Source organism: Lactuca virosa, chromosome 5 (genome assembly GCF_052849685.1).
Source record: "Lactuca virosa cultivar CGN04683 chromosome 5, Lactuca_virosa_CGN04683_v6, whole genome shotgun sequence".
Lineage (NCBI taxonomy): Eukaryota > Viridiplantae > Streptophyta > Magnoliopsida > Asterales > Asteraceae > Lactuca > Lactuca virosa.
The window spans coordinates 327,694,635-327,709,792 of record NC_136430.1 but is presented as its reverse complement, the minus strand read 5'-3'; the positions used below and the strand labels follow the sequence as shown (position 1 = coordinate 327,709,792).

At 35.8% G+C, this 15,158-nt stretch overlaps 1 long non-coding RNA gene and 1 other non-coding gene across 2 annotated transcripts; one reads left to right on the top strand and one right to left on the bottom strand.

The window, feature by feature from the left end:
• The first annotated feature begins 4,974 nt into the window (after nucleotides 1–4,974).
• Nucleotides 4,975–7,574, top strand: LOC145116544 (uncharacterized). The gene is made up of 3 exons (XR_013712156.1): nucleotides 4,975–5,690; nucleotides 6,175–6,494; nucleotides 6,988–7,574. It is a non-coding gene; the product is annotated as an uncharacterized LOC145116544 (long non-coding RNA).
• Nucleotides 7,575–9,119: 1,545 nt separating this feature from the next.
• On the bottom strand, nucleotides 9,120–9,226 carry LOC145118076 (small nucleolar RNA R71). Its single transcript, XR_013713060.1, has one exon. It is a non-coding gene; the product is annotated as a small nucleolar RNA R71 (small nucleolar RNA).
• Between the last annotated feature and the right edge of the window lie 5,932 nt (nucleotides 9,227–15,158).

The window sequence follows — 15,158 nt, the reverse complement described above, 5'->3', positions numbered from 1 at the left end:
GATCCTCGTCATTAAGGATCCTCATCCTTAAGGATCCTCAACATTAAGGATCCTCATCGGTATAGATCTTCATCAGTAAGAACCTTATCATCAGAAGTCGACAGCGATCCTAAGTTCTTTCCAAAGTTGAGATTTATCCTCAGTAAATTCTAAGATTGAAAAGCTTATGAAGTTTAAGTAAAAACTTGAAGACAATCAGATTCCATCTATTCTTATTCTCGAAAAACACTAAATAAAGTTTAAGGATCCTGAACTTTCTAGGATCCTAAGCAAAAATCATTTGTTTATCAGAATTCGAGTGTACTAAAAATGATTCACTAAAAGAATTTTGTCTCAGGATTGTTTGCAGGAACCAAGTTTTCTGGGATCCTGATTATATAAGGATCCTATTATCGTAACAGTTATGCAGAAAAATCAAGAGATATATAAAAAGAAAACACAACCATTGCATTCAAAAGGGGTTGCGCACCAACCTACCCAAAAGATTAATTGTTTTACATTACTAATGAAAACAAAAACTACCTAAACTAATTTCTTGCAAACCTAGACCTTAGCCTGGTCATCATCGGCCGAACCCTTCTTCTCCCCTCCTTTGGTCAGCTGTAGTACAGGATCCTGATTTATGGTAGCAGGCTTGCCAATCAATTTGGACAGTGCCTCGTGCCAACCGTCTACATCCCAGGAACCTGTATTCTCCAGATCCTCCGCAAGACGGATCTTTGCCTCCCAAACAGCCACCACAACGCTGACCTTCGCATCAGAGATCACTTCCTCCATCTCGAGCAAGTGCTCCTCCTCCTTTTCATCCTTCTCCTTGTTGAGCAACTCAACTCTCCTCAACGGATCCTCGTTGGTCGCTTTCCACATCATCTCCTGTCCCTGGAGGGCTTGTTCAGCCCTCTCCACTCGGATCCTTAGATCAGCGGAAACATGATCAGAGACCTAAAACAAAGACATAGTGAGTCAGCAAAAGATGGAATAAAAGATGGAACGAGAATAAAACCAACACTTACCGTTTGGGAGAAAGAGACCAATTTCTGGAGCGCTTCCTCAGCCCCAAGGATCTCCAAAGATAAACCTACAAACTCAACAGTTTTCCTTTTCCGGGATCCTGGGGTCTTCACTGTCAAGTCAATGGTCGATCTTTTAGGAGGAAGAGAATATGAGCTCTTCTCCTTTTTCACCATCAGCTGATCCTTCTACATGGTTGTGTCAAGATCAGCGAGTGTGAAGTGAGCGCTGGAGCAAGTGACTTTGGATCCTATATAAATATATAACAGAAGATTAATTAAAACCTTCATCACAAGCGAAAGGAATCAAGGATACTTACCTGTCGACATGAGGTCAGTGGCAGAAGAGCTTTCTTGCAGAGTGGCTTGATCAAATCGAAAGGATCTGTCAGCTTTAGATAGGGCCAAGAACTTCTCGATCTTCTCTTCAGATTCCTCAGTAGCAGGGATGAGCTCTTAGAATTTGAAAGCTTCAAAAAAGAAAACAAAATAAGAATATGTGAATTCCAGGATCCTTATATTAATCAAAAAGAATCCTACCCTTCTTGACCCAGGAATCTGACAGAGGATCCCCATTGGGAACAGAGTCATGTCTCACAAAAAGGTATTTTTCTTTCCAAGCTCCATCATTATGTTTGGTTTTCAGGACTAGAGGAGATCTGTGGGTTTTGACTTTGAGGAGAAAGCGAGAATTCCTGAAGGTTGTGAGATCATACATGCAGGCCAATTCAGAAAGACCTATGTCAAGGCCTTTTGACTGATTTACTTGGTTAATCCAGTATAGGATCCTCCAAACAATCAGCATGGCCTGAATATATGAAACCCCAGTCACCCTGAAGAATTCAGAGACAATTCCAGGGAAAGGGTATTTCAAACCCAGGAAGAAGGGGTATTCGGGGAAGCACACCCAGGTAGGAGAAGCAAAGTCAGGTTGGATGAGAGGGTCGAAGGGCCTAAAAATAGCTTCAGGAGGGAAGACTCCATTGAGTCTCAAAGACTCAATTTCATCATCGTTGAAGGAACACGTATCCTCGTAGGAGAGAATCCCTTGGTCGAGGAAGTCATCTTCAAGGAGAGCTAAGATGCTTTTGCGATAAACGGCCATTTTTCTAACCATAATAGAAGAAGTAAAAACGTAGAACAAAAAGAGATAATTACCTTCTAATAAATCGTCGATAATCGAAAGATAACAAAGGAGAGTAAATAAAATCATGAGACAAACCATATCTGTTTATACTAAATCAAGAGCTGATTTGAATGCTTGATAACGGCCAGTAATCCATCCGTTAGAGTTTGAATTATTCTTGCCGTTGAGGATTAAAATTTAAAAATTCCTATTATCTCTTTTCGTTTATTTACATTAAGTTATTCCTTTAATATTCTCGAAATTAACTCACTTATTTTCAGGAATAAATTGGGGTCAATTGTTAGGGCCAGGATCATCAAAGCATTCAGGATCCTCAAACATCATCAGATATTCAGGATCCTCAACTATCTCAGGATCCCGACTATTACCATTATTATTATTTACTAACATTTATAACGGTTATATTTCTTTCATAACTAACACATGTGCAGAAAAAGTCAAGAGAAGACTTATTCTCAATAGAGTTTCGTTTCAACTATGCTAAAGAACCAGAATACCTAGTCAATCAACGTTCTAGAAAACTGGTCATAGACCATCCCGGGAATATCAGACATCTTGTTAGATAGTTTAGACTATAAATTGACACATGTATCTCACACATGACACACTACTTACTTTGAGCTTACCCTACGAACTTTTTCACTTGTTCTTACTGAAATACTATTTGTAATCGTCATTTTATCAATAATATCATCAAGGCGGGTGATCATTATCACCTCCCAAGGTTTTGTGCAGGACATCCTAACAAGGATCAAGGGATTTCCTTGTAAACAATTGTGTCATTCTCTTTATCTTATTCTATTGCATAATTCGAACATCATAGCCTCTCATTCAATTTGGTTGATTTATACTTGTGTAATTTTTGACCAAAACAGTAAGTATGTATACAACTAGACAATACCTTATGTGCTTTTTTATGACATGTCTATTTGCCATGGTATGTTTTAATTTGTTGGTTAAAGTTTGTGAGTAACACTGGACATATGTTATCTTCTTCTCTGCTTTTTGTTAGTGCCATGGGCACTAGTGAATAAACTGTTCACATGAAAATTCATGTGTGAATATTAATATTCACATATTAATCAGCCATACGATATATTCATATTATATATTCACATGTAAATATGTCATGCAATATTCATATGTGAATATTACATGATATATATATATATATATATATATATATATATATATATATTTGAATACTACATGATATATTCACTTATGTATAAGTATATTCACATGTAATATATATATATATATATATATATATATATATATATATATATATATATATATATATATATTTGAATACTACATGATATATTCACTTATGTATAAGTATATTCACATGTGAATATGTCATGCAATATCCATACTGTATATTTAAATGTGAATAAGTTATACAATATTCATATTGTATATTCAAGTGAATCACTATGAATTACATGTGATTCACAAGTAAATCACATGTGATTCACATATGAATCACATGTGATTCACATATGAATCACATGTGATTCACATATGAATCACATGTGATTAACATATGAATCACATGTGATTCACATATAAATTACAAGTGAATCACATATAAATTACAAGTGAATCACATATGAATTACCTTTATATGTACACTAAAGAATCACGAGGTCAATTACATGTGATTCTCATGTAATTCACATATGAATCACATGTAAATCACATATGAATTGCATGTTATTCAGATTTAAATCACAAATGAATCACATGTGAATTACGTCTATATACACACATGTATTTTGTGTGAGGGTTCTTCATTAATTATTTTTTAAAATTTTCTTGTGAATATCACATTATATAATCACATGTGAATATGCATTTTTGTGAGTGTTCTTCCATTAATCAATTTTTTTTTTAATTTTCTTATAGATTTGGAAGAATTTGTGGAAAATATTGAAGATGTGAAAAGTGATAAATTGAATAAAATATAAAAATCTTGACATGAAGACATAAAAACGCTTTGAAAATTTTTAGCATTTTTTGTTTTTTATATTTTACTATGTATCGAATAAAATACTGGTATTATTGTGTTTATAAATTAGTAATAAAAATTAATTTTTTTATGATTTACTTACGAATATTATAGTATAAGAAATACGCATATATGAACTTGAAAAAATATACATATATGCACATAAAATGTTGATTTTTTTGGTTAAAAAAATTATACTTTTTTTTAAATATTCCAATATTTGTTTTTAATTTACTGATTTTTAAAAATTTACTATTTGAAAAAATACATTTTTTCTAAAAAATATTTTTTTTTCAAGTTTTTTTTTAAAATCATGTTTTTTTAAAAACATTAAAAATGTGTATTTTTTTAAAAAAATCGAAAATTATTATTTTAAAAAAAAATCTGAAAATTTGATTTATTATGTTAATTTTAAGACCTTTTTATTAATATTTCCAATAACATAAAAAGTTAAACATTAAATGAGATTGGGAAGATAAAGATTATGCCCTTAATGAGTTAATTTTGATCTAGCGTTCCACCTTTAGTTTTTATGTTCTCGGGTTTTCGGGAAACTATGAGTCTCAATGGATCTCACTCACATATATATATATATATATATATAGGAATGATCATTTAAGAACTCATAGTTTCCGAGAACCCAAGAACTAAAAGTGGACAGTTGGATTAATTGTTTGGATGGCTGAGATGATTAGTGGAACAATTTGTATTTAAACTCAATGTAATGACTTCTTATGTTTAAAATGAAAATAAGGTAGGGGTAATCTCAGTATTACATTTTAGAAAATTATCATGTTTCAATTAAACAATTTAAACCCTAGGTTTTCTTATCTTTTTTCTCTCTCAAGTCTCGATGACTTTTTTCTGCAATCGGTCTTCGATTTCTTCCACTTCTCCCTAGATCAGTCGCATTTCCTAAAGACGATAACAGATCTACCGCAGTCAATATATGGCATCGGGCTGCTCATGATGAGCGATTATGGAAGCTGATATGTACATTGTTTTGGGTAAATATGGAACGCGACAACAACCGAATCCATTTTGAAATCCTTGCGCTTGGTTTCTAACGCCTCCACGATCACATAATCGTCTTCTTCCACCATTGTCACTGAATTAGATCTGAATTCGCCTAAATCACTCGTCGGTGAAGATCAACGGAAGTAGATCGTTGATTGCCGATGAATTGTGTTGCTCAATTTGATCTACTATAAGCAGCGATGATGCATCATCGTATGAAGCTCATGGATTTCATAGAATAATTGTCCAAATCTTTCACCGCCTTCGATTATGTTCTCGTTCCTTCTGCTCCAGCGTAAGAATCTGATCATATCTTATTGAAACCCTATTTTTTGCACATAATCGATTATAGTTTTAATGAACATTGCCGATTGTTCTTTGGGAGGGAGAGCCAAGGTATCGGGTGATTCCTACAGAGACTAATCTCAAAACTTTGCCGTTTTGGCCAAAGATTCCAAAAAAGGTTCTCCCAATGGTTTTCGCTCATTCTAGGACGATGGAGGTATAGTTTTATTTGGCATATATGTGCAAACATGTTGATAACATTGGGTACTGTTAAAATTACGATCGTCAATAGCTTCATACATAGAGGTTGTCAATTTAGGGTGATTATTCGCTTGCTTCGCTACTTTGAACACGGGAATGTGACACACAACCAATTAAAGATATTTTTGGATGCAGCTTAGGACTAGTTTTTTGGTAAATTGTATGAGTTCCGGATGTGATTCGAACATAACTGAAGTGTCTGGACATGAATATTAATACAGTAGAACTCATGCCTTAATTCAATTCTAAATGATGCAATTCGTTAATACAAATAGAAGGTTCAGGTGGTTGTATGAAATTGCCTACCACATTCTTTTCTATCATATTTATGTGTAGATTATTTTGAATTTGCAATGTAAGACTTTGATGTAATATGCATATGAGTGTATGACACAACATATGGAAGGATGATCTCTAACTTTTCTTGTTGTACTTTTTAGAGTTGCCTTATGAAAGTGGAACTATTGCATCAAACCTATAAGGAAAGGAGAAGCCCTTGTTGTATCTGGTTTAACAGAGTATGAAGATGAAATCTATGTTATTGCTCCGGCTGACTTTCTCAAGCAAATATTTAAGATTTATCAGCATAACAAACTAAGTCTACATTGTGATTACTTCTATTCATCCTGGTTACAACTTCTTTCCCAATTTTATCTCGGGCGTTGTATTTGTTGGTGAAGCATAGTAAAACATGTTCATCCCTCCTATGAGAATAACTTCCATGAGTTGATTGAAACATACACCAAAATCCAAAAACATGGTAAAAAGAATATATTAATCATACATGCAAGTTGCAGTTCAGTTGGCGTAACCAGGCAATCACATTACATGTGATTCACTATGAATTACATGTGATTCACATGTAAATCAAATGTAATTCACATATGAATCACATATAATTCACACATAAATCAAAAGTGAATCATATATGAATTATATGTGATTCACATGTAAATCACATATGAATTACATGTGATTCACATGTAAATAACAAATGAATCACATATGAATTACATGTGATTCACAAGTGAGTCACATATGAATTACATGTGATTCACATGTAAATCACAAGTGAATCACATATGAATTATGTCTATATCATTTTGATATGTATATATATATATATATATATATATATATATATATATATATATATATATATATATATATTACATCATATCTTAATATTTTTAGCCATTTTTATGCTCATTATAGAACAAAAGATAATTAATCTATTATATGTTGTGTTGTAGGGGTAAACGACATGCTCAGAGCAAAAAGGAAGCTAGGAAGTTGGATCAAGGCTAAAATGAAGAATAGTCTCATTCCCACGTCGTGGTGACATTAACATGCCGTGGTGTTTTGAAGTTTCCCATCGAACCTCGAAGACTTGCGGATTACGTGATACACCCGAAGACCACGTCGTTGCGGACTTGCCACGACGTGGTGGGCCGACTTCAAGAAAAATATAAATAGATGGCACATTCCTTCGAAAAACAAAACTTTTGTTTGAACTTTTGTCGACTTTTGAAGGCCAAGAACGTACTTTGAAGCTTGGAGTTGCAGAAGATTGATTAGAAGCTTGAATTTGAGAGATTTAAGGCAAAACATTTTATTAATACTTTTTCTTCTTGTGTTTGATTATGAATTATGAGTTGAAATTCATTTTTATGTGTTTACTTGCTGAAATCATGGGCTAAATACCCCTAACTTTCGTTTAGATTAGATTACTTGTCTTTTTATGAGCTGATTTATGGTTAGGATTATGTTTAGTTGGTTATTTGTTACTTTAGCTTGTTAAAGAACCTGTTTTTGCTTATGAGAACTACTTTTCTGTTTATTGCTGAGTTTAATTAAGTTTGCATGACCATCATTCTTGATTAAACTTGAATCTTATGATCTTGTGAATTGCAAAATTGTAGGACTAGTGTTTTGACCAAAACCTAAGGTTAAATAAAAAAGTGGGTAAGTAATTGTAGGAGCTAATATATGACGACCATTCATATATTGAATAGATTTAACTAACCAAATTGATCACTCCATTATAAGTCTAATTTAACTCGAACCGAACACTAGTAAATTTGTTGGTTTATCCGCTTGATCACCGTATGAATGAACTTATTTGCTAAAGGATTAGGTTAGTGAACATTAACCTGGTCACCTTAGGAATCGATAACCAACGAAGCACTAATCCATTGCACTTCCATCAAATAAACTATAATAACAAGTATATCAAAGCTAAACGAAAGTCTCTCAATTATATTTGTTAAAATCATCTTTTGTGTTTCTTGCTTTTAGTTTTCTTTTTGTTTCATTAGTTGATAATTAGTTTAGTTTAATTAATTAAGTTTCTAGTCTTGAAAAACTAGAGAAAAAACCTTTTCTTTTATTAAATAGTAATTTAGGTAATTAGTAGATAAAATTAGCTAATAATTTTGTTCCCTATGTTCGATACCCGACTATTTGTGCTATTCTATTTTCGACTAGGTACATTGCCTTAGGAATAATAACTAGTTACATAAGTAGGTTAAAAAATAGTGCAAAATTATTTTCACGTCAAGTTTTTGGCGCCATTGTCGGGGAATGGTCCATTTTTAGTTAAATTTTATCTGCTATTTTATTAGAAATTTTTCTGTCTATTTTCTCTTAATTTTCGTTTTAGTTTTCTTCTGATTGACTTACCATGTTGTGGCCATAAGCACCACGTCGTGGTGTCGTAGCAGTTAAATTTTATTTTTCGTTTTCTTCTTTTTACGCGTTTCATTTGTTTTTGTTTCAGTGATTTATGACCCGAGGATCAAAAACACCGATCATACCACTGTTTGACGATCCTGAGTCAGCATTCCATAAGAAGAAGACATTCAAACTCGGAGAATCAAGCAAAAGGACTCTAGAAAGTGAATTCGAAAGTTTTGAGAAGACTCCTAACAAAAAGGAATCTGGTTACGAGCCAGAAAGGGAACCCGAATCAGAAAAAGTAAGCGAACCCGAAAGCGATCCAAAAGCCAACATGACAGACATTGCTGACATAATGATGGAAGCATACAATAGACGGATGCGTGAAGACACCGAACCGGGACTTGTGCAACCCACAATTCCCAACATAGCTAGCTTTGAACTAAAAGGACACATACTTGCTCAATTGAAGGACATACCATTCCACGGGAAAGACCACAAGGACGCCCACAAGTACATTAATGAGGTCAATGATATCGCCAACTACTTCAACATACCACGCGAGACGGTTTTACTAAGAATGCTCCCAGTTACTTTTAAGGGTGCAACAAAAGATTGGCTGTAGGCACTCCCACTGGGCACAATAACGACATGGGCACAAATGCGTGAAGAGTTCATACAACAATTTTTCCCAGTATCGAAGGTTTCCAAGTTGAAGAAGGCTATTGCAAATTACGAGCAACAAACGGGAGAGTCATTGTATGAGGCATGGCAGTGTTATAAGGGATTTCTTAGAAACTGTCCTCAAAATGATCTAAATGTGCAACAAGAAGTCTCGATTTTCTATGATGGGGTAAATGTAACAACTAGGCAACTCCTTGATTCTCAAGGGCCACTAAAAAAGAAAGAAATGGATGTAATCTAGGAGCAAATTGAGGAATTTTCCAAACATTCAAGCGAATATCATAACCCTCGACAAGATGTAACTAGGGGAATCATGAATTCTGCTTCAGATGACATGGTGGCGGTTCTATCAATGTTGCATAACATGGATAGGAGTATGACTAAAATGGATCAAACAATCCATGCAATACGAGTGGGGTATGAAAACTCTAATGAGCCGCATTTAACCAAAGATTGTGATCTTGATGAAAATGGAAATCGAAAGGCCTAAGCTTGCTATTCGAGCGGTGATCGTTATGACGAAGACTGGAGAAAGCCCAAAAAGAAGTGGTTACCTTATGATGAGTACAAGAAAGACAAGGAAGAGAAATATGAACAAAAAGAAAGAGTCTTTTACCAAAAAGAGGAACCGACTCCTGAAAAGAAACTCGATTTCGAGACAATGCTTGCTCGTTTTGCTGCCGCATCGAAAAAGAGACACGAAGATACCGAAGCAGTACTTAGAAATCAGAAAGCTGCAATCAAGAACATCGAGCGACAAATCTGGCAACTATCAAAGTAATTCAACGAAAGATTATCGGGCACACTTCCAGGAAATAACGAACAAAATCCAAGAGGAGCTCACATCCAGGCCATTACAACGAAAAATGGAAAATTTGTTACCCATATGACTCCTATTAACAGCAATAACCCGGATGATGAGCAGAAAGGGCAAGAAGCAAGTCAAGAAAAAAGTATTGAACAGTCACCACGACATGGCGAACACCTAAAAACAAAACTGTTGAACCAGTTAAGCCATACCGCCCACTGCTTCCCTTTCCTAGTAAAGCAAGGCAAGCTAAAAATGCTGAAGAATACTAGAAGTTCCTAGAGCACATCAAATCCCTTCAAATCAGTATCCCGTTCATTGAAGCCTTATCTCAAATGCCAAAGTACGCAAAGTTCCTTAAGGATCTCCTAACAAACTGAAAGAAGACGGGGGAGGTGTCTAAAGTAGTACTAAATGAAACCTGCTCAGCTGCTATGTTAAACATGCTACCAAAGAAGATGGGTGATCCGGGTAGTCTAACACTTCCATGACAATTTGGGAATCTAGCCACAAGCCATGCTCTAGCCGATTCGGGAGCAAATGTTAACTTAATTCCTTATTCATTCTTCAAGAAACTTGACCTCCTAGAACCAAGACCAATTTGCATGGCCATCCAGTTAGCAAACAAAACGGTGACCTTTCCAAAAGGAATTTGTGAAAATTTATTAGTTAAAATTGACAAGTTTGTTTTTCCCGCAGATTTCATTGTTTTAGACATGGAGGAAGACGAACAAGTAACGATTATTCTTAGAGGGCCCTTTTTGAGCACTGCCCGAGCCTTGGTAGACATAATAAAATCTAAACTCACTCTTCTAGTTGGAGAAGAAGCTGTAACTTTTGTAGTTAATAGAGCAATAAAACATTCAATAATAAGTGATGACATGGCTTTTTCAGTAGATGTGTTCGATGAAATTTTGTAGAAAGAGCTTAGAAGATGGAAAGAAAAGAAACTAAGGGGTACATGGTTCTACAAGAAGGTGATCTTGATGCTGAATATGAGTTGCAAGAACTTGAGAAGCTACTTGAAAAGAGTGAGTACAATGAATTGAAAAAAGCAAGTGCATACCCACCACGACGTGGTAATAACACCATGCCGTGGTATTCTGAATTTACTCGATCTGACGGAAAAAACTACGACACCACGACGTGGCAAGACGCCCATATCGTGGTCACTAAACAAAAACCAAAATTCGAGTTAAAAGCTTTTCCTGAACATTTGGAGTATGTATTCTTGGAAGAAAATGAACAAAAGCCAGTCATCATAGCAACTGATCTCACACAACAAGAAAAGGAAAGCCTAGTTGAAGTACTCAAGAAACGAAAGAATGTCATCGCATGGAAGATCACCGATATCAAGGGCATTAGTCCCTCATATTTTTCACATAAAATCAATTTGGAAGAGGGATCTAAACCATTGGTGCAACGCCAAAGGATATTAAACTCGAACATGCAATAAGTAGTCCAGAAATAGGTAGTCAAACTCTTGGATGCTGGTATAATTTACTCAATATTAGATAGCCAATGGGTGAGTCCAGTGTGTGGTACCTAAAAAAGGAGGCATGACAGTGGTGGCAAACGAAGAAAACGAGCTTATTCCTACAAGAACGGTAACCGGTTGGCGTGTGTGCATCGATTATCGCAAACTAAATGATGCCACTGGAAAAGACCATTTTCCTTTACCCTTTATTGATCAATTTCCCGAAAGATTATCCAGTCACATTTATTACTGCTTTTTAGATGGTTTTCAGGATACTTTCAAATCCCTGTTGATCCTTAAGACCAAGAAAAGACCATGTTGACTTGCCCAAGTGGGACCTTTGTTTGTCGTCGGATGTCAGTTGGGTTATGCAACGCACCAGCCACGTTCCAAAGATGCATGATGGCTATTTTCTATGACATGGTTGAAAAGTTCATGGAATGCTTCATGGATGATTTTTCTGTTTTTGGGTCTTCTTTTGACAATTACTTGTCCAGCCTAGACTTGATGCTTGCTAGATGTGAAAAGACCAGTTTGGTCTTAAACTGGGAGAAGTGTCATTTCATGGTCAAAGAAGGGATTGTCTTGGGACATAAAGTCTTCAAATTAGGGATAGAGGTGGACCGTGCAAAGGTTGGCACTAAAGCTAAATTACCACCTCCAACAAACGTAAAAGGAGTAAGAAGTTTTCTAGGCCATGCGGGATTTTACCGCCGATTTATAAAAGATTTTTCGAAAATTACAAGGCCATTAAACCAACTTCTTTTGAAAGATGCCACATTCGATTTCTCAAATGAATGTCTTGAAGCCTTTCAATTATTGAAAGCAAATTAACCAATACCCTGATCATGATCGCCCCAAATTGGAACCTAAAATTTGAGCTCATGTGCGATGCGAGTGATTTGCGGTAGGAGCAGTCCTTGGACAAAGGGTGGATAAGCATTTTCAACCTATATATTATGCAAGCAAGACAATAAACCCAACCCAAGAAAATTATACTATGACTGAAAAAGAACTTTTGGCTGTTGTTTACGCTTTTGACAAATTCTGCCCTTACTTAGTTTTATCCAAAATTATTGTCTTTACTGACCATTCTGCGCTTAAGTATCTATTTGCTAAGCATGATGCTAAGCCAAGATTGATCTAATGGGTGCGACTCTTGCAAGAATTTGACATCGAGATTAGGGATAAAAAAGGGTATGGAAAATATGGCGGTCGATCACCTCTCGAGACTGGAAAACCCGAAAATGGAATAATTAAAACACAAAATTGGAGACGATTTTCCCGAAGAATATCTAATGGTGATTGCAGGGGAGGAGCCATGGTATGCGGATATAGCCAACTATTTGGCTGGTGACTATCTTCCAAAAGGATTGACTCAACAAAAAAAAATTATTTTCAGAAGTGAAATAATACTTTTGGGATGAACCATATCTCTTTAGAAGCTGCACGGATGGTATGATAAGAAGATGTATATTCAGGAAGGAAAGTTTGGAAATTTTGAAGCATTTCCATAACGGACCCACCGGAGGACATCATGGAGCACATTACACAGCAAAGAAAGTATATGGTTCGGGATTCTATTGACCTATAATTTTCAAGGATGCCAAAATTTTTTTTAAGGAATGTGACTCATGCCAACGATCGGGCAACATTTCTTCCTGAAGCGAGATGCCCCAAAATAGCATCCAAGTTTGTGAAGTATTTGATGTTTGGGGTATCGATTTTATGGGACCATTTTCGGCTTCTCGAGGAAATAAGTACATACTAGTGGTAGTCGACAATGTCTCAAAATGGGCGGAAGCACAATCTTTACCAACAAATGATGCTCGTGTGGTAGTAAGATTCCTAAAAAGATTGTTTTCTCGATTTGATGTACCAAAGGCTCTAATAAGCGATCGGGGAACTCACTTTGCAAATGAACAACTAGCCAAAGTGTTATAAAAATATGGTGTACACCATAGATTTGCAATACCCTAACATCCGCAAACAAGTGGGCAAACTGAAGTCACAAGTCGGGCGTTAAAAATGATTCTTGAACGATCAGTTGGTAGCAACAAGAAGGAGTGGTCGGAAAAACTAGATGATGCATTATGGGCATTTCGAACCGCCTTTAAAACACCTATTAGTACTACACCATATAGGTTAGTCTTTGGAAAGAATTGTCATATGCCGGTAGAAATTGAACACAAGGCGTATTGGGCTTTGAAGACTTTCAATTTTGAGTTGGCCGAATTACGAACCAATCGTCTAATGGAAATGAATGCCCTAAAGGAATTGAGAAATGAAGCATGCACAAGCTATTTGATCTACAAATACAAAACAAAGAAATGGCATGATGCTAGGTTGAGAGGACGTAAGGATTTTCAAGAATGGAAAAAGGTTCTCCTTTTCAACTCAAGAATGAAGCTTTTTCCCGGGAAATTACAGACATAATGGGACAGGTCGTCTATTGTGAAACAAGTATTTCCACACGGAGCGATAGAGTTAATCACAAGATATGGAACTCCTTTCAAGGTTAATGGACATCAGGTAAAGCATTATGAGGAAGGGATGCCAATTGAGGAAAATGAGGGAGAAATCGTGAAATTGGCAGTAGCCGCATCAACGTAGAGCGGGAAGGAGTTCGGCTCACGACTCCCCAAAAAGAAGCGCTTGTAGGAGGCAACCTGTGATTTAAAGTTTTCATTTTTCTTTCCTTTTCTTTTATTTGCTTATTTTGTTTCATTTTGTTGGATTTTCACTCTTATGAACTTCTTTGTGGATTTTGTTGAGAGGGCAAGCATGGAATGAGTGTGGGGTGGAAGTTTTTATGAAAATTGTTCCCAAAAAATTATTTTATTTACCACGACGTTGTGACTTTACAGAACACAACACAATATATTTTGAAAAAACACCACGACGTGATGGTCCCTTCGCGACGTGGTGACTGTTCAACCGCAGTCGATTTTTAGGGTTTTTAACCTAAAAAATTTAACTTTTCTTTTTACATTCATCCTCACTCACGACGTGCCTGCGCTCCCACGAGTTCATTATTTTCTTCCAATTTCGAATTTATCAAAGGAAAAGATATGATTTCTAAACATTTTAATAGTTAATAATCAAGTATTACTGCATCTATGGAACGAATTCACTGCTATGAACTTTTATTTAGGGTATTTGGTTAGTTAGGGTTCCGAAATTTGATTCAATTTGGGGTTGATTTTGATTGTTTTTGCTCTGAATCTTACTCTAAAACACGTATTTTGATGGCCTAAGTAAACCCCAGAATTTGAGTTATAATGGTTTAAAATTAGTTCAATTTTAAATTTGTCCTCGAACTGTTCGTCGACCACGATGACATGTCGTGGTCCTCCTCGTGGTCATTGTTATTTCAGACTATCTTGACTGTTTTTCTTCTTAATTCTAAATTGCTTGTTTGGAATGGTGTTATATGTTTCTTGTGCAAATCATGCAGGGTAGGGGTCACCTAAATCAACCACAAGGGGGTCGTCCCGATTTCCCATGGTACTCTTTCCCAAATATGGGAGCACACGAGGTTATGGTTCAATGGAACGAGAAGTTAGCTTGGTTGAAAGAAAGGTAAGTGCATATTCCTGGTGAAATTAATTGGAGTTGGATGGAAGAGGTTGGCTTGTTGGAAGCACTTCAACAATATCTAACAAAGTCTTCTAGCGGGGTCCAAGGCTGATTTGTTTGTATGGCTTGGAGACGCCTTTTCCGGATTCAATAACCTTTGTACAAGGAATTATATGTGGAATTCTTGGCTACTGTGCATT